Source organism: Rattus rattus, chromosome 1, assembly GCF_011064425.1.
Source record: "Rattus rattus isolate New Zealand chromosome 1, Rrattus_CSIRO_v1, whole genome shotgun sequence".
Taxonomy (NCBI): domain Eukaryota; kingdom Metazoa; phylum Chordata; class Mammalia; order Rodentia; family Muridae; genus Rattus; species Rattus rattus.
Genome location: NC_046154.1, coordinates 131,740,608 through 131,764,615, shown reverse-complemented (window position 1 = coordinate 131,764,615; position 24,008 = coordinate 131,740,608).

The following is a 24,008-nucleotide window of genomic DNA, read 5'->3' as shown; positions in this document are numbered from 1 at the left end:
ATAGTAATGGTTATTGGTTGTTTTTCAAAATCATCTGACGTATGGAGTTAGTGCAAGAGGAGGCGTCTACAGACTTTTAAATCATTGCTCACCTTGGCTTTTAGACACAGGGAACCTGACAGGTCCTGTCCACACTTCCCACACATGTACCTGGGACTCAGGGAAGGCAGCAGCACTGTGGCTAGGAAAACTGTCACTCCACTTAAGAGACTCTTCAGTCAATAGTAGCCTGGGTCGTGCTGCCACCTCCAAACCTGTGAACCCCACAATGAAGCTGAAGAGGTTCTGGTTCTCTCCTACTTCGTCTATTTCCTAGTAGGTCAGAGCCAAGCAATCCAGTGGTTGTGTCTACCTTCTTTAGAAGAGGCTCTCAAACATGACCCTCTGTGTATGTACTTGGAGAAATGGCTATTTAATACCCTTGACAATGTTTTAAAAGGATAGTTTTATAATACCTTTACTATCTGTTGTATTGATTTATCCATGTTTCAGTTTTCTCACCAAGCATGGTGTAGCTCCATTTAGCATTTCTAAATGACTTGCTGAGGACCTGCTATGTGTTAGTCATTTGTCAGCTATCAGGACTCTTAAGGCCAGGAGGACAGCTTTGTGAGGTGATTTCAGGGGCTAGGGATTTAACAGTGATGGCTAAAATGCAATTGTAGTTCAGATTTCATGTAACATCTGCCCTGAAAAGTCATTGCTTTCTTTGGAGAGAAACTAAAGGCCCCTTTGCTCATCCTAGGAGAGCCAGCTAAGAGGATAGTGGGGCATAGAAGTCATAGGAAAGCAGGATCCTGCAGTCAGGGCTCATCTGACACAGGAGAACATTTTCATATTTGTCATTGCAACATCTGGGCTGATGTTGGTGCCTGGAATCCAGTGCTCCATTTAGAAGAGAAGGGGAAGTGCATGGGGGAGGTAGAAACAAAAATCGCATATGTGTTTACCCTGTATTTGTAGTTACTTTTAAATTAAGCACAAGACTGAGAGGAAACAGCAGTATTTTTGGTAGCAGAAACCAATACTGCCTCTCTGGCACTTGGCCAAGAGTAGATCCTAAGGCAGAAATTCCTGGGGCCTCTGTTTAGGCACATATAGAGGTGGTCATGACTTTGGTTCACGGGCCACACTGAGAATCAGGGAAAGGGTGTTGGAGTAGCTAATACAGACATGTGTCAGAATGGGACGATCTTAGCTAAGGTTCTCCCTTCTGCAAGGTGGTCTCTAATGGCTTTTTGGAACACTCAGAATGGGATGAGGGATTTGTGTGTAAACAAATATGACTAGTCAGTCCCTGACAAGGTCCTAACACAGTTTGTCTTGAACATTGACCCCTCAAATCTCTACAGTATTTATGTTCTTTGTGGCTGTCTATCTCTCTTCTCAGGCCCGCTTCTTTGGCAGGACCACACTCACTCAAGAAACTTAGAAATCGTTATTTGGGCTCTTAAGAGCATCATCGTGTTCTAGTAGGTTCTCTAGCCCTTCAATGTCTGGACCTTCAAGAAGCAAATTCTTCCTCCCTTTCGGTGTATCTTTACAATAACCTACAGAGGATAGAGCAGTGAGGACGAATAGGTCTTTAGGAGCATGTGGGCAAAAGTCAAAGACGGAAGTGAGGTAACTGATGGGAGAGAGTGGTCCTCAGGAGTCTCAGGCCATCACAGTTCTAAGACTGAACTAGACTGATGTGGAATCCCACAATAATGGTGTCTATTGTGAGACCACTGCTGGCAAGAAATCACTCAGCTCCAGGGTGCTTTACTGAGTATGAAGACACGATACCAAGTTCCAGCAGAGGAGACCTATAAAACTGCTAGCTTCCCCGTCAAGGACTGTCTGTGTGTCTCCTATGTGCACACATAGAGACCAGAGGCTGACATCAAATGTCCTTCTCAATCATTCATCTTATTCTTGATATAATGTCTCTCACTGAACCTTTTAGAGTTATTTTAGAGGGAGGGAATTCATGGCTCAAGGGTTAAGTGATTTCCCCAAAGTGCATAAACTTAAGGGCAGAATAAAGAGACAGCGTGGCTCTGTTTTCAGATGCTGTTGGCTCACGTCGACTCCTGTGGCTCTGTTTTCAGATGTGCTCCAGGCTGTTGGCCCACCTTTCGGAAGGCAGGTAGTGATAAGTCCGCTTACCCAAACCTTCTTGCCCACTGAACTCTCCATTTCCTAGGGGAAGCCGGAGTGAAGGCTGGATGTTGCCAGCTCAAAGCTGAAGGTCACCTTAGAGAGTCTCCTAGCTCATCTGACGTCATGCCAGGGTGAATGATGGGCAGGAAGTTTCTGGAAGAACTAGCACATGACTGTGACCTATGAGTCATTCCTATTGCCCAGTCCACTCAAGCAAAGCCCTGTGCTGGTACCAGGAGGACTGCGCAAGTCTTGGCTGAACCCCAAGAATTGAATAAAGTACTGGGTCTTTTCACTGCCCTGCTTGCTCTGACCCTCTCTTTTGTCTCTTGCCTCCTCACGGTTGCTCACCAGTCTTTGGTCCCTTTGCCCATCCACTGCTTCCTTGAAGCTATGCTCTTTCCAATCCTGTTCCATCGGTGTATCTCTGGGTGCAGTATTCCCCAACTCTCAATCCCTTGTGTGGTAATTTTTCTGTTTTAGAGCTCAGTTTAAAGGTTGTCTCCTCAGAGATGCTCTTCCTGCTATTTCCCAGCATAGCACTTTGTGAACCTCTTTCCTATGACATTTCACAACATGTAATTACATCTTATATTAGTTTGCATCTTGGAATCAGGGGCCTTGCTGACTGTCATCTCCCAGCAGGGGGTATGGTGCCTGCCATATACAAGGAACTCTCTTGTCAATTAGCAACTGCGTTAGTTTATTTGATGACAGAGCTGAAAAGATGGCTTAGCCTGTAATGCATTTGTCATGCTAGCATGAGGACCTGGGGGTTTGGTCCATAAAAGCCATAAAAAACTGTGCATAGTTGTGTGCTTATAATTCCACCACTGTAGAGTTGAAGACAGCTAAACTTACGGCTTAGCCTAACGAGTAAACTGTAGGCTATTGACAGACCCAATCTCATAATACAAGATGGACGTACTTGAGGAATGACATCTAAAGTTGTCCTCTGACTTCCACATACATGTGCACACATGACGTGTGGCCCCACCATGCACTGGCACACATGTGAACACAAACACAAAGAATCTAATTATAAAATCAAGATGTACATATGGCACAGGAAGCAATGTGCTGAACAATGTAAAGAACTCAGGTGTGCTCTACTCTCAGGATGCTCTATATCTGACAGGATAGATGTGAACACAGTGGGCAGATTCCAGAACCATAGTTCTGGGTGGCCAAAGAGGAAAAAATCAGTTGGTAGGGGGTGGGGGCAGAGAGGAGACATCCCACGAGAGGATAAAGGGTAGCCAGTCTTCTGTTCTTTGTGTGATTGAGGCTCCTTTGTTATTTGGATCCATCTTGGCTTCCATGATTACTTGAGTCTCTCCTTCCCTTTATTGGAACACAAGGCTAAGACGATAATGTTTTATTTAGTCCTTCTGGTTTCGGGGGTTCCCTTGAGGGATCATGGAATTGACCTTGCATGAGGTCCTTGGAACAGGAAGAAGAATGTTCTGGAAATATGGTTATAGATATTCTCCTCACTCTTGCATCACATGACATTGAAAATCTCCATGTCCCATGGAATTCATTCATGTGGAATTCATGTACCTGTGGAATTCATTCAAGTTTTTCAGAAATTTCAATAGACCTCACCAATTATAGTGTATTCTAAAAGTCCTTTTATAAAATTGGATACTTTATTTATTTACACTTCAAATGTTATCCCCTCTCCTAGTTTCCTCTCTGTAAACTCCCTATCCTTTCCCCCTTCCCCTGCTTCTATGACGGTGCTCCCCCACCCACCCACCCTCTCCTGCCTCACTACCCTAGTATTTTTCTACACTGGGGCATCAAGACTTCACAGGACCAAGGACCTCCCCTTTTGTTGATGCCAGATAAGACCCCTTCAGTTCCTTCAGTCTTACCCTAACTCCTCCAGTGGAATCCCTGTTCTCAGTCCAATGGTTGGCTTAAAGCATTCGCATCTGTATTGGTCAGACTCTGACAGAGCCTCTCAGGACACAACTGTATCAGGCTCCTTTCAGCAAGCACTTCTTGGCATCAGCAATAGTATCTGGGTTTGGTGTCTGCATGTGGGATGGATCCCCAGGTGGGACAGTCTCTGGATGACCTTTCCTTCAGATTTTGCTCCACTCTTTGTCCCCATATTTCCTTTAGACAGGAGTAATTCCAGGTTAAAAATTTGGAGAGGGGTGGGTGGCTCCATCCCTCAATTGGGGGGCCATGCCTAACCTCTGGATATGGTCTCCACAGGTTCTCCCTCTCCTTTGTGGGGTATTTCAGCTAATGTCATCCCCATGGGGTCCTGGGAGGCTCTTGCTTTCCTTGCATCAGAGAGTTTCTGGTTGCTACCCCTCATTTCCATTTTAACACAGAAATGTGCTTCTGCTATTTTGGATTTCCATATCATAGATATTGATGGTAAGAAAAAGTGAAGATTTGTCATCTTCACATGTCCTGGCTGGTACTCAGCAGTCATTCCCTTTAATTATCTGGAGGGATGCCTCTTTTTAGGCCGTCAGGTCTTTCCATCACTACACGTCTGTGTTCTTGCCTCCCCTGCCTCGCCACATCAAGTGCACATGCTGACATCTTGAGAGTCAGAGGCCATATTTCATTGTCTTTGTGAGTTTTCCATGTACCCTTGGAATGATCTTTGCTATGACAGATGCATTGTAAACACTGAATGAAGCTGGAGGACTCCAAGGCCTTGGAGAAGATTCATTCTTTGTTTGCTCTTTTGGGTGCTGGAGATTTTTTCTGTCCACTTGAGTTCAGAGCTATCATCTGTTAACCATTTGCTAGATAGTTTGAATCCAAAGTGTCCTTAAAGGCTATGGGTTGAATCCATTTACTGCCTGTGGTGGTATTGGGAGATGGCAAAACCAACCTTCAGGAAGTGGAGTCCAGTGGAAAGGAACATTTATTGGAACTTTGCTTCCTCCTCCCCTTTCAACAATAACTGGTTGATAACTGGTCATCATAAGATGAGTAACTTTGTTCTTTGTTCCACCATGTACTTGACACCATTGACCCCCAAGCATCAAAGACAACAGACAACAGACAAGCCAAAATAAACCTCTCTTCCTTTTAAGTTGATTTCCTCAGTTATTTTGTTACATCGATGGAAAATTGGTTAAAACACCATATAACCCCAAACCTGCCATGCTTGTCAAACTCAACTAGAAAAGAAATCTTAACTGATTTGTGTTTTGACTTCGGCATCTTTTCCTTATCCCAAATTAGACCAGATTGGACAAGAGCAGAAAGAATGAGCCCAAAATACCTTCCTTTCACTAGTACTAGAACAACTCAAAGCTCCTAACAAAATCACATCACTTTTTAGAAGCTTCTAGCTGTTCCGGAGTTTGGAGGGAATATTAATTGCTACACTTTGGCAAAGACAGGTCATCTGACAGGGTTAGGGATGAATCATTCAGGTTTGTGCTTTCTGGAACTCTGCCCTTAATGGTTTTCTTTTTGACATATGTTCAGCTTCTTAAAACAGCTTAATATTAATAATATTTGTAAGGTTTTCCTGTAACTTAATAATATTTAGAATACAAAGGAAATATGGCAAAATTCTCAGGGTCACAAAAGGGGAGAGAAAAGAAATTAATGAAGTGGTACTCTCTGTAGTGGAGGGTGATGCCTACTGTCAGTGGGGTCTCAAAGCTCTCTCAGCCAGCAGGGTGTTTGCTCCAACTCAGCTAAGGAGCCTCTTTAGATTTCCACAGCTTAGCCCACAAGTGACTATTATTACTTTCCTATCCATAAGAAGCAATCGCAACAACCTTTGCTTTTGGAGTTCCCTTTCCATTTACTTCGTAGTCCTATCTGGTCTTTGTGTGTAATTTTGGATGTACCCAGATTCTAGGTTCAAGGATATTTCTAAATAATAATTTATTATTATTTAGGGCCTATCCAAGGGTAATCTCAAAATGACTAGTCCATATTTACTGTGATGTTTGCCCATCTTAGGCCAAACTTAACTCTGCTATTTTATCATTATCAGGGAGAGCATCATTCTAAGACCAAGCACTAAACGTCGGTATAAAAGCTCGTTTCTAGGAGGTCCGTTGGTGGAATCGCACAGGGAGCTGGGAAAGGTGTAAAAGCTTACACAACAGCTGGGAACAGTCAGCTGAGTGCAACAAAATTCATAAACCATGTTAGGAGTTTTGGTGCCCTGGAAAAAGCTCCCAAATGTCCCAATCATTAAATTAGTTGCCTTAAATCACTTTCAGATGAACAAATTCAGGACAAACACGACCAACTTTTAAACGGAATCATATGTTCCAAGAGCAAAATGGAAAACAAAAAGATGAATAATCCATTCTTCCCCACCCGCTTCTAAAGGCGTCGTCAGACTGGGTAGCAGCAGCATGGGGCAGAAAAAAAAACATCTTTGGTGTGTCTTCCCTTGGGTGCTACAGTCTGAATATATACCTCCAACCACTGACTCAAAGGAAGCTAATCCTTACAGAGGGCTGTGCCATTTAAAGTAATTGATTTCAGGGTCTCTAATATGTGTTAGATGATCAGTAAATAGTCATTTAATTGGAAAGTGAATACATCAAATGCAGTTTCCTGTGAAGAGGTCAGAGGGAGGATATGCTTCGAAAACTCTGGAAGTTTGTTCTAGTAAAAGAGGTCATTGCACGAGGTTGGAAGCAGTGGCTGGGAAGACACAGAAGGTCATCGACATTCGCGTTGTCATCACCTACAATGTTAGGAGCAGCGTCAGTAGATACTGGCTCCTCCCTGTAGCATGAGCAGTCCATCAAGTTCCATGCAGAGGAGCACACCATTGCTCTCCCAACATCTCCAGCAACAAGGCTTGGCCCTGCAGAGTTAAGGGAAGACCCAGAAGGCATCATTGCCTAAACACCTGGTGAGATGGATGTCTGCACAGAGTTCATTTGTACTTGGCTCTCTTACGTCATGAAAGTTTGGTAGAAAAATCCCAGTCTAGAGCTGGCTCTGGTAGTACGACTGTAGTCTTGATTCCTGAAGAGGCACTCTGTAAGATCAGGAGTTAAAAGCCAGCTGCATAGCCATTTTAAGGCGACTCTGGACTACATGAAACCTATTCTCAGAAAAACAAAAAAACAAAAGCGAAAATAAAGAAAATCCTAATACATCCCAATCTAGTTTGATTAGAGAGACAAAATAGGTAACTGGTTGTCAATACCCAAATAGTTTCCAAACTGTTCCCCCTCCCCCCAGTATGTCTCATTCGTCTTATTTTCCTCTATCTACCTTTTTTTTTAAAATTGAGCATTTCACCTATGAATCGGTGTTTTGATCAGAGCCACCCCTTCACTTCCCTGCAGTTACTCCTCTCAGCTCTTCTCCCTCACTTCATATATACTCACCTCCATGCCCACTGAGTTGAGTCAGGGCCCTGCATGGTGAAGGTCTAACTACTGGAACACGTGAGTTTCAGGAGCCAGGTCCCTGAAGAGAAATTGTTCCCACCACTCGGAAACCCCCAGAGCCACCAATTCCCAGTAGCTTCTCCATTAGGGGTGTGACTTTATGAGCCCCTCCTCCCATTCATCTTGTCGGGTTTGTTGTTGTTGTTGTTTCTTTGTTCTTGTTTTTAATGGTATTTGCTTTAAATCTCTTTCTCTTTTAAAAAGGCACCCTCAAAAGGACATGTAGAGCTGGGCTCAGCACCCACATCAGTGTAGTTATTTTGACTCAAGAAACGTCCTAACAGAATAGAATTCCTCTGATACCTGCATTTTGAGGCTTCATGAAGGTGACAGGTGACAGGTGGAACTGAGAATGTTAAATACACCAGGAGAGCCTCCCTACCACTGAGCCACACCCCCAGCCTGATTTCCCAATACTAATAAACTCACCCAAGCCCAAAGGACACTGTAGAAGACCTTAATGAAGCCCTAGAGACTGAAATTTAAAGGCAGACAAAGAGTGGGTAGGGGGGACAAGTACAAAGATACAGGCTTGGCCTTGGAAACTATGCTGACCAGAAGACAATGGGGATTTTTTTAATGTTAAAATAAAACCTATAATTTAGAATTTTATGTTCAGTAAAAACAAACAAAATCACCAACCAACTTTCAAAAGATAAAATAAAACTGTTTCAGACAAACAGAAGATGAGGAATTTGTTACCAATGATATTTCTACTAGAAACATTAAAAATTGGTAAAATAACATTTGGGAGGCAAAGGGGAAAAATACTACTTGGTGGAGGTTGGATTTACACAGATGTGATGGTTCATTTCATGTGTCACCTTGACTAGGTTAAGCAGTTCCCAGCTCTCTGGTCCAATCATATTTCTGGGTGTGTCTCTGGAGATGTTTGTGGAAAAGATTCCCACTTCAATCTGCTGACTTGGACTGGTTTTCTTACCAGTATGGCTTGGCATCATTTAAGTCGAGCATGAATGAGACAGAAAGGCAGAGAGAGGGCACACTTGTTCCCTCTGCCTGAGCACAGCCTTTGTTCTCAGTCAATGCTTCATGGGCAATTGACTTCCACTAGGATTTATGCCAACCCCTTGGGTTTCTAAACTTCTGATTTAAGATACAATGACACAAGCCTTCCAGGGCAATCAGCTTACATATGGCAAGTCCCAGACCTTTCCAGTCTTCATAACCAGAAGAGACAAGACTCATAATAAATGTCCTCCTATAGATTACATATGTCCTATTGGTGCTGATTCACTGAAGAAGCATGAGTCTTCAATAGGATGAAATATACTGGGTATAGCAAATATGTGCTTGAGCATCAATCAGAGACTTCTAATTTTTTCTTTGAAACATAACTGGCTATTGGAACAAAATTATATATCTTCAGATTCATGATGTGTAACAGTAAAATGTACGAGAAAGAAATATAAGAGTATACAAGGTGATGAAGTATATTGGTAAGGGACCTTATACATGAAATGGTACAATATTATGTGAAGGATGCTCTGTGTAGACAGTGCCTATTCTAAAACTCATGACATGGGGGGTCCCTGCTCTGTGATAAGGCAACACATTATTTACATCTATGGGGATACTGGTGTATGCGAACCCATTGCACTGCTAGTTAGACACAGCACTGAGCACTGATACTGATATTTATGTTCCTGGTTAGGTATGTACTGTGCCTTATCATTAGGATGTGATCCCATTACTCATAAAAACATTTGCTGTGAAATGGTATGTTGTGTTATGACAGCACCACCTATGTGCGTCTATGCTTACTGTATTTCTTCAATGTGTAAAGACGTTTTGTACATGAAGTGGCTTAAAAAAAAAAGAGGACAAAGAAAGGCCAAGTAGAAACAGAGAAAATGGAAGGCATATTGTCAAATGGTGGCTTTAAACTCAACTACGTCATGGTTAGAAAAAAAAAGTACTCTAAGAAGTACAATTAAAATAGTGCCAAAAAGAAGGCCTCTGCATTTTCCTAATCAGAATAATACCAGGAGAAGTTGTAATCCTTGCTAATATCTATGAACTAAGTGTCAATGACCCAATTTAATCAAACAAACATTGGTGGGCTTTAAGTAACAGAGAGGCCACAGTACAATATTATTCAGTGACTCTACAGTCATTCGGACAAAAACAAAATAACCAACAGCAAAAAATCTATAAAACACATGTTAATCTCAGCAGTCGATGAGACATTCTCCAGAATAGATCATACTTTAGGCCATAAATTGCAAGTCAAAATAAACACTATAAAAGCCCTTATCAGATCCTAATAAAATAAGAATTCAGCATCAAAGGACGCCGCAGAGATTGAACAAGGTCCTTCTAACAATCAGGGCTAGTGACATGGGGAGCACAGGTCTTAAAATTCCAGAATGAAAGGAAAACGTGGAGACAGCATGGAAATATCTGTACGACACAGGGAAGAGGTTTCGCTCTGAAGTGCCTACCTTAAAAAAAAATAAGAAAATTTATAGTCTAATCTCGAGGTTTTAGAAGAACGGGAACACGCCAAACACAAAGGCAATGAAAAGAAACAGATGATAAAGGTTCAGAGCGGAAGTAATGAATCAGACACTGTAAGAATGATGGATCAGCGAAACAAAGCCATGGTCCCCCGATGGCAGAAAACTGATAAACAGAGACGAACCAAATCAACAATGTCAGACATTAAGAGATGATATCATAACATATATCACTGAGCCCAGAGGAATGCCAGGCCCTGTTCTGAATATCTCATGAGATTGGCGTAGTAATAAAATGTTTCCCATCAAACAAACAAACAAAATGTTCAGGACTGCACGGGTTCATTGCTGAGTTCTACCGGACCCTTGAAGAGCAACCAATATATGCTGGCTACAGAGAGCTACTTTAATATGTATAACGTTGGTTTTTAAAAGTTGATTGAGAATGGAGGGCTGGGGAAATGCTGACAGTCTGATGGTATGAGCTGCTACATCTGTTATGCAAAAAAAGTTCCATTTCTTTAAACAGTTATTAAGTTCAGTTTTATTTTCTTGCAACCACATACTCTCTAGAGAGGAGACTGTGTCACAGTTATGAACCCTGCTGACAAAGGTGTGGGGGATTAGACCAGGCAAAAAAGGGGAAATGTATCCATTTAGCCCTCCCCTTGCCTGATGGGAACATTAGTGCCAGCTCTTACCCTGGACAAACCTGCACTTTGACATCTATAATGACAACAGTAACAACCGACACACTGGGAAAGATGGAGAGGTAGCACACAAGAGGGCCAGGCTTCCCCCTTAGACATGCAAACATAATAGGTCAGTAGCTGGAGACCTCATTGTTCACCAGAATCCTTATGTGCAGGCTGCGAGCCTTTATACAGTGTAACAGAACTTCATTCAGTATTCACTTTAGAATGGCGATGGCTGGCCTGTTGGGATTTTTAGAGGGACGTGCATGGAGACAGAGCCAGTTTTCCAGATGAACGGGAATACTCAACTAGGCACAATGTTTTCCTCGCAGGCACCCAATTTGATGCTTTATTTGAAGGAATCTTAGTCTGTGACTCATTTGCACGTCCCGTGACCCACGCTGCTTTTCACATGACGAACCACCCTGACACTGATCAAAACTCTCCACTTAGCAGACATTTGTGGCCAGGGTTTAGAGATCTTGCCCATACATGGCTTCCGCTCTACTCGTTTAGAGAGAAGCAGATGCTCACAAAATTCCAAAGAACAGCTACCACCCAGGAGAAACCAGGGCCACCCGGTGGGTGACAGGTTCAAGGAGCAAGACTTGAGTCACCCACTGCTTGCAGTAGGAACCAGTGGGTGAGGGCCTGGTACCCACACATCCTGGCACCTCACCTTTCTCTCTTCACGCCTGGAGCAGTTAACCCATCATTCCAATTAGTTCCTTAAATTAAAAAAAAAAGACAGTTCCTGGTATCTCCCAGCCCTAGGCATTTTCTAGCTGGATGAGTTAATACCATCAACAGAATCTAAACACGCAAGTTCCTAATGTGTACAATAAACACAATGGTCCTTTGCTGATAATGATGAACCAGTAAGTATTTATGGGGAGCTCACTGAATACAGAATACTGGTTTAGGACTTTCAGTGCATTAAGCTCATTTAACCTTCACAGCTCTGTGGCATAGAGTCCTTTATTATCATCACCATCGCCGTTCAGTGTTAAGACGCTGAAGAGAGCGTGGGGAAGACCATGCAGTCCACACAAGCTTGACACTGGGATCTACTGGGAAGAACTAAGCCAAGCTGAGGAGGGAACACAAGCTTCGCTCGCTCGCTGGAAAGGGGATTGTGATGCACTGCGACAGAACTTTTCCAATCCTTCCTAAAACAATCCACGGTGCTCTAAGCCTGTTGTTTTTATTTCACAACCAGACAGGCATTAGCTATCTTCCGCCACTGCAGATAACCCCGCTCTACTAATATGGTCTCTCAGGACATTTTTTTTTCCATTACCCTAGATGTACTAATGCTAATCTCACCCTGATTTCCTCTTTTGCCAAGCTGAATTTTATGCGTCTGTACTTGTATTGCCTCCAACCCTGTCTGAAGCTTTCCACCACGTTCCCATTCCTTCAAAGATGTTTCCTGCAATCAAAAAGATTTATTCTCCAGATGGATGTCTATGGAAATCATTCTAAAAGATTTTTCTTTCCTTCTTGACAATAATCCAACACAGCAATTTTTGTATCGCTGCTGTTTAAAAAAAATGGATCCCGGGGATGGTCTCATGATTTGCAGTGTCTTCAAAGATGTGACTCCACGGGTTGGGGATTTAGCTCAGTGGTAGAGCGCTTGCCCTAGGCGCAAGGCCCTGGGTTCGGTCCCCAGCTCCAAAAAAAAAAAAAAAAAAAAAAAAAGAAAGAAAGAAAAGAAAAGAAAAAAATGTGACTCCACTCTCCCAGAAGTCTTTTCTCCAAACCAGGTTGACTGTACATGAGTCCTCTCCTCCTACCTCTGTTCTTTCTGTATCGTCCACCTCACTGGCTTCTGCATTTCTTCTTCCCATAATGCCACAGCTCCATCCCTTCTCGTGCTCCTGATTCCTCATCCTTCATCCCATGTCTCTTCCTGCAGTGGTCCATCCTCTCAACTATTTGTACTTCCAGCTCCATCTCTGTTAACCTCTGGAATCCCCTCTCTTGGGACACATTTGTAGGTGTGTACGTAGCCTGCATTTAGAGGCTTCATGAAGGTGACAGGTGACGGTGGAACTGAGACTCTTAAATACACATGGAGATCTCCCTACCACTGAGCCACACCCCCAGCCTGATTTCCCAAAACTAATAAACTCACCCAAGCCCAAAGGTGAGTAGCCCTAGCGTTGCTGTCACCATCCGAGTAGCATCTGGTGCTGTGGGTTCTCCTCTTGCTCTCTAATATTATTCCCTTAGACACAGTCTCCTTCAAGCTATCCTGGGCGTCTCCAACAAGCCTTGCAATGACTTGTGTCTGCACCATCCTTGTCCTTGTAGAGCACAGCAGTGGTCCAGTGGTCCGAGTCAGTCCTAACTTTGTGTTTATCTTCCACCCTCACATAGGCACATAACCTGGAACTAATACAGGGCCCTGCTCATATGACCTCAGTCTTCGCTCCACCTGATGGCATCTCCTTCATGGTCATAGCAGACATGTTAGGTTTGGGAGTCCTGGATAAACCTACCAAAGCAACTGAACAGAGGCAGGAAGAGCTTCCAAGAGTTCACTCCTCGGCTCTGCCACCAGCTTCTACCAAGTCACCTTGATGACGTCAGGGTAGCTTAGAAGGCTGGTTGTTCTGAGTTTCCTGCAGCCAGCCTGGCTCTGGAAAAGAATTCTTCCTCTAAGAAGTCATCTGGGAATGCTTTACTCTGAAAATTTTCTCTATTCCATATGCCCCCGGCATACTGTTGGACTCCTGCATTAACCCTATTACCCAACACGACCACACAACCATGACTGCATACATATTAGTCATCTATGGCTGTCCATGAGTCTCCATTCTTCCAGATTCCCTATACATAAGCTCAATTTACCTTATAAGTACTTACCTTTTTCTCATAGCAGCCTGGGGATGGTAAGCAGAGAAGGGTAGAGATGGGGTCTTGGAGAAGAAGACTAGTGAAGAGGTTAGCTGATGTCTATTATCAAGGCTGGCTCTGGATGAGTGACAGCCCTGGTATAGAAAGTGGGCCCAGTGCTCACAGTAGTGTCTTGAGGAGTCTGGACAGAACTGGCCTGACAGTCCAGGCGAGACAGTGGCCAAAGGCACAAAACAAGCCCTTCCAGCTTCGCAAAGAACTCGTGGACCCTCTTTCCCCTGAGGCTTGGAGGCTTGGGTAGGGGTTTGGGTGGTGAGGTCTGTGTGACTGGCTGTGACAGGGGAAGCGTCACGGTGAAGGCTGTGAAGATGACAGGGCGAAGAGGAACAGTATGGGTGTCAACCACAGGCTGGCAGCCCTTGTGAAGCACTGAGGGGCTCCTGGGATCGAGCAGGAAACACCTTCTATGGGTGGCACTAACAAGACGATCACAGCGTTGATGGGCAGGTACGTGTGTTGACCTCAGGCTGCATAACATCATCACAACAGAGCCTTTGGAAAAGATGCTCAAATCTGGCAAATGTGTCTCCTCTTTGTGTCCCTGGAGAGAGCTTTGTGAGGAATCTCATGAGTCACAGAACGTTCGGGCTTAACATAATACACACTCCTCAGAGCCCCTGAACTCAGTATTCACTAAAGGGACCCAAGGTTATGTTTGCTTAGTGCATTCAGTGAGAGAATTCTTAACCCTTCAGCAGCAATGCATGTTGTTTGTAAGGGCTTAGTTGTTTGTTCCTTAGTGCTTTAACAAAGATAACCAGCATACACATGACTGAAGTAAAAAGTTCACTTCTGCCTCTGGTGAAAGTCTAGAGTCCGGTCCAGGGCTGCTATAACAGGGCTTCAGCCATTAGTACCCTGGTTCCTTCTACTTGGTGGCACCAATAAAATCACATTTGACTTCCATCCCAGGATTCTAGGTGACGTCTCTAACTCTGTCATTCTGTCTACATCCCAAGCACCAAGAAGGACGTTAACATCTAGCAACGTGCTGGTGGGAGCAAGGTGATGGGAGGAGAGACACATGCTGTTTAAATGCACAGCTGACTCACTCGACAGATTCGTTTTAATTATTGCATTATCCAGAGTTTTGCTATAGGGCCACATGTAGCTGCAAAGGATGCACAGAAGTACAGGTTTTCGCTTAATAATCATATACTCAGTTAAAAATTTTACAACTTTGAAATAAGGGGGAGAATTAATATTGGATTTCAACTAGCAGCTTCTGTGCCATTTGCCTCCAGTGGAGTAGAAACTTGCTGTGGGCCAAGCGGGGAGGGGGGTCAGCCAGATTCACCAAGCATTTATGTAATATAATATAAAGACCTGCTGTGAGGTCTTGTTCTGGCCACTTGTGGCCATAATGTGATCAAGGTTTGGTTATGGTAGATAGTATACGTAAGCTCACCCTCACGGGATCCTTAGTTTTCTAACTCCAACTTAGTATGGTTCACTAAGCAAGTCAGCCTAGGCTTCTGTAAATCTTAACGAATCTTCAGGTTCCTCAGAAATTCGCTGCCCAAAATAGGTACTGTTAGTAAAGATTAAAGACAGGTTAGTGTCTAGTACTTGGTATTTTAAAAGAAAAGTCTTCGAAAAAAACTACACGCTCTCTCTAGCACACCCATGTGTCCTGGAAGCAGGTAAGTACAACTCTCGCCTCTCATCGAAGAGTTTCTTTTTGTAGCAGTTGGAGACCGTTACAGAAAGCCACAGCGTACAGAGAATAACCAACTGTGGGGTGTCCGGTTGTTATGCCACAACTCCTACACCTAACGTTCAGGGAACATCTCAGAGGAGGAGTCAGCAAGAAGTCTGCCCTGAGTGGGGTCTTCTGGATATGACATGAAAGCTACATCCATGAGATCTCGTCAACGTGGCTGCTTAAACAAGACCTGAACAACAACGACAATACCAGCTGACAATGCTGACGTGGATGGGGAATACCTCAGGGAGCCCACGCCCAGATGAAAAGCTACAGGCAACTAAAGATTGCTGCGAGGAGGAAAATTAGTCTCTCAGGGGATGATCTGCCCTAGATGGTTATCCAGAATCAAGTGGTCACTCCCAAAAAGATATGCATATAAGCAATGCTAAGTAGATTCAGCAGGTTGCATTTATCTGTACACACACACACACACACACACACACACACACACACACACACACAGAGAGAGAGAGAGAGAGAGAGAGAGAGAGAGAGAGAGCAGTAAAAATTAAGGAATATAAAGCTATGAGAAGGGGGATATGGAAAAGCGATAGCAAGTAAAGGATGTAATTATATTTTAATTAAAAACACAAGCAATACAATCAGAAAATTTTAGCAAATCGAACAACTAACCCTTCCCCAGGAATGTCAGGGAGGGGCCTCTTCTGGAAGTGTACCTTGAGGATAAACAGGGTGAAGGAATGGGTGTCTGGGAAGTGTGCTCACTTGAGGCAACCTGGCTAATAGGTGTAAGGATATATACTACTCATGCTCACAGAGCACCAGAGCGAGACCACAGCCAGCAGCAGTAGGAAACCAGCACTGGATCTCTCCATGAATCCATGGTTTCCTCAGTAAAACAGTTTTGCTGGGGAAGGGATTGGGGGCAGTGGGCAGAGGAGAGATAGGAGACTTCCCTTACAGTTTTCAGGAACTGGTAAAGAGCAAAGTGCTTTCAATGAAGGCACTGTCAGTGCTGCAGGTTCTAATCCCACAGGAGGTCTGATTCGTCACTGAGATTTTCCACTTGCCCTAATGTGGTGCCCCTGTTCTCAGACAATAGGTGATTCCAGGCATTGAGGATGCACATTGCTTGGGACAAGGCAGTTGGCACATTTTCTAACCCTGTAGAAGGGAGAGACTTGACCACTGTTTAAGATGTTTAGAGTTACAGAATTAATGGTTTGAATAGTCATTCCCCAACTATTTGCAAATTTTTTTTTTTTATTATTAACTTGAGTATTTCTTATATACATTTCGAGTGTTATTCCCTTTCCCGGTTTCCGGGCAAACATCCCCCTCCCCCCTCCCCTTCCTTATGGGTGTTCCCCTCCCCACCCTCCCCCTATTGCCGCCCTCCCCTCAACTGTCTAGTTCACTGGGGTTCAGTCTTAGCAGGACCCAGGGCTTCCTCTTCCACTGGTGCTCTTACTAGGATATTCATTGCTACCTATGAGGTCAGAGTCCAGGGTCAGTCCATGTATAGTCTTTAGGTAGTGGCTTAGTCCCTGGAAGCTCTGGTTGCTTGGCATTGTTGTACATATGGGGTCTCGAGCCCCTTCAAGCTCTTCCAGTTCTTTCTCTGATTCCTTCAACGGGGGTCCTATTCTCAGTTCAGTGGTTTGCTGCTGACATTCGCCTCTGTATTTGCTGTATTCTGGCTGTGTCTCTCAGGAGCGATCTGCACTTCTGCACTTCTTTGCTTCATCCATCTTATCTAATTGGGTGGCTGTATATATATGGGCCACATGTGGGGCAGGCTCTGAATGGGTGTCCCTTCAGTCTCTGTTTTAATCTTTTGCCTCTCTCTTCCCTGCCAAGGGTATTCTTGTTCCCCTTTAAAGAAGGAGTGAAGCATTCACATTTTGATCATCCGTCTTGAGTTTCATTTGTTCTAGGCATCTAGGGTAATTCAGGCATTTGGGCTAATAGCCACTTATCAATGAGTGCATACCATGTATGTCTTTCTGTGATTGGGTTAGCTCACTCAGGATGATATTTTCAGTTCCAACCATTTGCCTCACAATTTCATAAAGTCGTTGTTTTTTTTATAATGAGTAATATTCCATTGTGTAGATGTACCACATTTTCTGTATCCATTCCTCTGTTGAAGGGCATCTGGGTTCTTTCCAGCTTCTGGCTATTATAAATAAGGCGCGATGAACATAGTGGAGCACGTGTCTTTTTTATATGTTGGGGCATCTTTTGGGTATATGCCCAAGAGAGGTATAGCTGGATCCTCAGGCAGTTCAATGTCCAATTTTCTGAGGAACCTCCAGACTGATTTCCAGAATGGTTGTAGCAGTCTGCAACCCCACCAACAATGGAGGAGTGTTCCCCTTTCTCCACATCCTCGCCAGCATTTGCTGTCACCTGAGTTTTGATCTTAGCCATTCTCACTGGTGTGAGGTGAAATCTCAGGGTTGTTTTGATTTGCATTTCCTTATGACTAACGATGTTGAACATTTCTTTAGGTGTTTCTCAGCCATTCGGCATTCCTCAGCTGTGAATTCTCTGTTTAGCTCTGAACCCCATTTTTAATAGGGTTATTTGCCTCCCTGCTGTCTAACTTCTTCAGTTCTTTGTATATTTTGGATATAAGGCCTCTATCTGTTGTAGGATTGGTAAAGATCTTTTCCCAATCTGTTGGTTGCCGTTTGTCCTAACCACAGTGTCCTTTGCCTTACAGAAGCTTTGCAGTTTTATGAGATCCCATTTGTCGATTCTTGATCTTAGAGCATAAGCCATTGGTGTTTTGTTCAGGAAATTTTTCCAGTGCCCATGTGTTCCAGATGCTTCCCTAGTTTTTCTTCTATTAGTTTGAGTGTGTCTGGTTTGATGTGGAGGTCCTTGATCCACTTGGACTTAAGCTTTGTACAGGGTGATAAGCATGGATCGATCTGCATTCTTCTACATATTGACCTCCAGTTGAACCAGCACCATTTGCTGAAAATGCTATCTTTTTCCATTGGATGGATTTGGCTCCTTTGTCAAAAATCAAGTGACCATAGGTGTGTGGGTTCATTTCTGGGTCTTCAATTCTGTTCCATTGGTCTATCTGTCTGTCTCTGTACCAATACCATGCAGTTTTTATCACTATTGCTCTGTAATACTGCTTGAGTTCAGGGATAGTGATTCCCCCTGAAGTCCTTTTATTGTTGAGGATAGTTTTAGCTATCCTGGGTTTTTTGTTATTCCAGATGAATTTGCAAATTGTTCTGTCTAACTCTTTGAAGAATTGGATTGGTATTTTGATGGGGATTGCATTGAATCTGTAGATCGCTTTTGGTAAAATGGCCATTTTTACTATATTAATCCTGCCAATCCATGAGCATGGGAGATCTTTCCACCTTCTGAGGTCTTCTTCAATTTCTTTCTTCAGTGTCTTGAAGTTCTTATTGTACAGATCTTTTACTTGCTTGGTTAAAGTCACAACGAGGTACTTTATATTATTTGGGTCTATTATGAAGGGTGTCGTTTCCCTAATTTCTTTCTCGGCTTGTTTCTCTTTTGTGTAGAGGAAGGCTACTGATTTATTTGAGTTAATTTTATACCCAGCCACTTTGCTGAAGTTGTTTATCAGCTTTAGTAGTTCTCTGGTGGAACTTTTGGGATCACTTAAATATACTATCATATCATCTGCAAATAGTGATATTTTGACTTCTTCTTTTCCGATCTGTATCCCCTTGACCTCCTTTTGTTGTCTGATTGCTCTGGCTAGAACTTCAAGAACTATATTGAATAAGTAGGGAGAGAGTGGGCAGCCTTGTCTAGTCCCTGATTTTAGTGGGATTGCTTCAAGTTTCTCTCCATTTAGTTTAATGTTAGCCACTGGTTTGCTGTATATGGTTTTACTATGTTTAGGTATGGGCCTTGAATTCCTATTCTTTCCAGGACTTTTTATCATGAAGGGGTGTTGAATTTTGTCAAATGCTTTCTCAGCATCTAATGAAATGATCATGTGGTTTTGTTCTTTCAGTTTGTTTATATAATGGATCACGTTGATGGTTTTCCATTATATTAAACCATCCCCCTGCATGCCTGGGATGAAGCCTACTTGATCATGGTGGATGATTGTTTTGATGTGCTCTTGGATTCGGTTTGCCAGAATTTTGTTGAGTATTTTTGCGTCCGATGTTCATAAGGGAAATTGGTCTGAAGTTCTCTTTCTTTGTTGGGTCTTTGTGTGGTTTAGGTATAAGAGTAATTGTGGCTTCATAGAAGGAATTCGGTAGTGCTCCATCTGTTTCAATTTTGTGGAGTAGTTTGGATAATATTGGTATGAGGTCTTCTATGAAAGTCTGATAGAATTCTGCACTAAACCCGTCTGGACCTGGGCTCTTTTTGGTTGGGAGACCTTTAATGACTGCTTCTATTTCCTTAGGAGTTATGGGGTTGTTTAACTGGTTTATCTGTTCCTGATTTAACTTCGGTACCTGGTACCTGTCTAGGAAGTTATCCATTTCCTGCAGATTTTCAAGTTTTGTTGAATATAGGCTTTTATAGTAAGATCTGATGATTTTTTGAATTTCCTCTGAATCTGTAGTTATGTCTCCCTTTTCATTTCTGATTTTGTTAATTTGGACACACTCTCTGTGTCCTCTCGTTAGTCTGGCTAGGGGTTTATCTATCTTGTTGATTTTCTCAAAGAACCAACGTTTGGTTCTGTTGATTCTTTCTATGGTCCTTTTTGTTTCTACTTGGTTGATTTCAGCTCTGAGTTTGATTATTTCCTGCCTTCTACTCCTCCTGGGTGTATTTGCTTCTTTTTGTTCTAGAGCTTTTAGGTGTGCTGTCAAGCTGGCTGACATATGCTCTTTCCTGTTTCTTTCTGCAGGCACTCAGCGCTATGAGTTTTCCTCTTAGCACAGCTTTCATTGTGTCCCATAAGTTTGGGTATGTTGTACCTTCATTTTCATTAAATTCTAAAAAGTTTTTAATTTCTTTCTTTATTTCTTCCTTGACCAGGTTATCATTGAGTAGAGCATTGTTCAATTTCCACGCATATATGTGGGCATTCTTCCCTTATTGTTATTGAAGACCAGCTTTGAGGCCGTGGTGGTCCGATAGCACGATGGGATTATTTCTATCTTTCTGTACCTGTTGAGGCCCGTGTTTTGACCAATTATATGGTCAATTTTGGAGAAAGTACCATGAGGAGCTGAGAAGAAGGTATATCCTTTTGCATTAGGGTAGAACGTTCTATAAATATCCATTAAGTCCATTTGGCTCATGACTTCTCTTAGTCTGTCTACGTCTCTGTTTAATTTCTGTTTCCATGATCTGTCCATTGATGAGAGTGGGGTGTTGAAGTCTCCTACTATTATTGTGTGAGGTGCAATGTGTTTTTTGAGCTTTAGTAAGGTTTCTTTTACGTATGTAGGTGCCCTTGTATTTGGGGCATAGATATTTAGGATTGAGAGTTCATCTTGGTGGATTTTCCTTTGATGAATATAAAAAGTGTCCTTCCTTATCTTTTTTTGATGACTTTTAGTTGAAAATTGATTTTATTTGATATTAGAATGGCTACTCCAGCTTGCTTCTTCCGACCATTTGCTTGGAAAGTTGTTTCCCAGCCTTTCACTCTGAGGTAGTGTCTGTCTTTGTCTCTGAGGTGTGTTTCCTGTAGGCAGCAGAATGCAGGGTCCTCATTAAGTATCCAGTTTGCTAATCTATGTCTTTTTTATTGGGGAGTTGAGGCCATTGATGTTGAGAGATATTAAGGAATAGTGATTATTGCTTCGGTTGTATTCATATTTGGATGTGAGGTTATGTTGTGTGCTTTTCTTCTCTTTGTTTTGTTGCCAAGACGATTAGTTTCTTGCCTCTTCTAGGGTATAGCTTGCCTCCTTATGTTGGGCTTTACCATTTATTATCCTTTGTAGTGCTGGATTTGTAGAAAGATATTGTGTAAATTTGGTTTTGTCATGGAATATCTTGGTTTCTCCATCTATGTTAATTGAGAGTTTTGCAGGATACAGTAGCCTGGGCTGGCATTTGTGTTCTCTTAGGGTCTGTATGACATCAGTCCAGGATCTTCTGGCCTTCATAGTTTCTGGCGAGAAGTCTGGTGTGATTCTGATAGGTCTGCCTTTATATGTTACTTGACCTTTTTCCCTTACTGCTTTTAATATTCTTTCTTTATTTTGTGCGTTTAGTGTTTTGACTATTATGTGACGGGTGGTGTTTCTTTTCTGGTCCAATCTATTTGGAGTTCTGTAGGCTTCTTGTATGCCTATGGGTATCTCTTTTTTAGGTTAAGGAAGTTTTCTTCATGATTTTGTTGAAGATATTTACTGGTCCTTTGAGCTGGGAGTCTTCACTCTCTTCTATACCTATTATCCTTAGGTTTGATCTTCTCATTGAGTCCTGGATTTCCTGTATGTTTTTTTTGGACCAGTAGCTTTTTCCGCTTTTTACATTATCTTTGACAGTTGAGTCAATGATTTCTATGGAATCTTCTGCTCCTGAGATTCTCTCTTCCATCTCTTGTATTCTGTTGGTGAAGCTTGTATCTACAGCTCCTTGTCTCTTCTTTTGGTTTTCTATATCAGGGTTATTTCCATGTGTTCTTTCTTGATTGCTTCTATTTCCATTTTAATTCCTTCAACTGTTTGATTGTGTTTTCCTGGAATTCTTTCAGGGATTTTTTGCGATTCCTCTCTGTAGGCTTCTACTTGTTCTCTAAGGGAGTTCTTCATGTCTTTCTTGAAGTCCTCCAGCATCATGATCAAATATGATTTTGAATCTAGATCTTGCTTTTCTGGTGTGTTTGGATATTCCATGCTTGTTTTGTTGGGAGAATTGGGCTCCGATGATGCCATGTAGTCTTGGTTTCTGTTGCTTGTGTTCTTGCGCTTGCCTCTCGCCATCAGATTATCTCTAGTGTTACTTTGTTCTGCTATTTCTGACAGTGGCTAGACTGTCCTATAAGCCTGTGTGTCAGGAGTGCTGTAGACCTGTTTTCCTGTTTTCTTTCAGCCAGTTATGGGGACAGAGTGTTCTGCTTTCGTGTGTGTAGTTTTGCCCCTCTACAGGTCTTCAGCTGTTCCTGTGGGCCTGTGTCTTGAGTTCACCAGGCAGGTCACTTTCGCAGCAGAAAAGTTGGTCTTACCTGTGGTCCCGAGGCTCAAGTTACGCTTGGGGGTGCTGCCCACGGGCTCTCTCTGCGGTGGCAGCAACCGGGAAGATCTCGCCGCCTCTTCCCACTGGGGAGCCTCGTGCACCAGGGTTCCCAGATGGCCTCCGGTGTTTTCCTCGGGAATCAGCAATGTGTGTAGAGAGCGGTCTTTTCTGGTTCCGCGGGCGTGTCTGCCTCTCTGAAGGTTTAGCTCTCCTTCCCACGGGGTTTGGGTGCAGAGAACTGTTTATCCGGTCTGTTTCCTTCAGGTTCCGGCGGTGTCTCAGGCAGGGCTCCTGCCGCTCCTGGGCCCTCCCTCACGGGAGCCCAGAGGCCTTGTACAGTTTCCTCTTGGGCCAGGGATGTGGGCAGGGGTGGGCAGTGTTGGTGGTCTCTTCCGCTCTGCAGCCTCAGGAGTGCCCACCTGACCAGGCGGTGAGGTCTCTCTCCCCCGGGTTTTGGGAGCAGAGAGCTCCCTGCGGCCGGGATCCTCGGGTGCAAAATTTTTAAAACTATATGCCTTTGAACATGTCCCTTTGAGGAACCACGAGTCACATTCACTGATACAGTGACAAGGAAAGGACATGAGGTTTAGAATCTCAGACTGTAGATCACATTCCCAGGTCTGCTACTTTAAACAAGAGACTTGGGACAAGTCCCAAACTGCACAGAGCCTCAGTTTCCTCATCCATAAAATGGGAGAAAATTTATACCATGGTAGGATTATTCAAAGAATTAAGGTCATGTCAAAAAAGCATTTTTTTCTAGAAAATGCTGCAGAAGCCTGTGTTTAATATTGTGAGAATGGCTACTGTCCCTTTAGAGCACTGGTTCTCAACATTCCTAATGTGGCTTCATACATGGTGACCCCAATCTTAAACTTATGTTTATTGCTACTTCATAACTGTTACTTGCTACTGTTATGAATCATAATGCTTGTATCTGATATGCAGGATATCTGATATTCAACCTTTGTGAAAGGGTCATTCAACCCCTGAAGGGGTCAGATCTATAGGTTGAGAACCAATGCTTTAGAAGACCTATTGAGTGGGGGGGTCCTTTCCATTCCTGTCCTACCCAAAGGTCAGGATATTGCATTCCCTGATTGCATAGGGGATCTGCCTCAGGCCTCTCATTTGATAAAATCAGATCTTTCTTACTTCCCAATGCCTTGAATGTTGACCGGGCGTGCCTTCCTGAGATTATGCACCATCCTCAGATGCATTAGCAGGACAGAACCAAGTTATTACGGTGAGAGACATGGCTTTGAACTCGGTTCTCACTCACTGGTGGAGACTTTGGATACGTTCCTGAGCTGCCTGATTTGATTTCCAAGTGAAGAAGAAATGTTAGCAGTGTATCATCAGGAAGGCTTTTGCCTCCAAGCAGGGGATTGATACAACTACAGTTGACTTAATAGAAAGGACATCTAGAACTCAAAGCTGATGACTCCATGGCTCACCTGTGTGGTTCAGGATGGCATCCCCCCTTTCTGGCTCTGTCAGGTTGAGCCTGGCT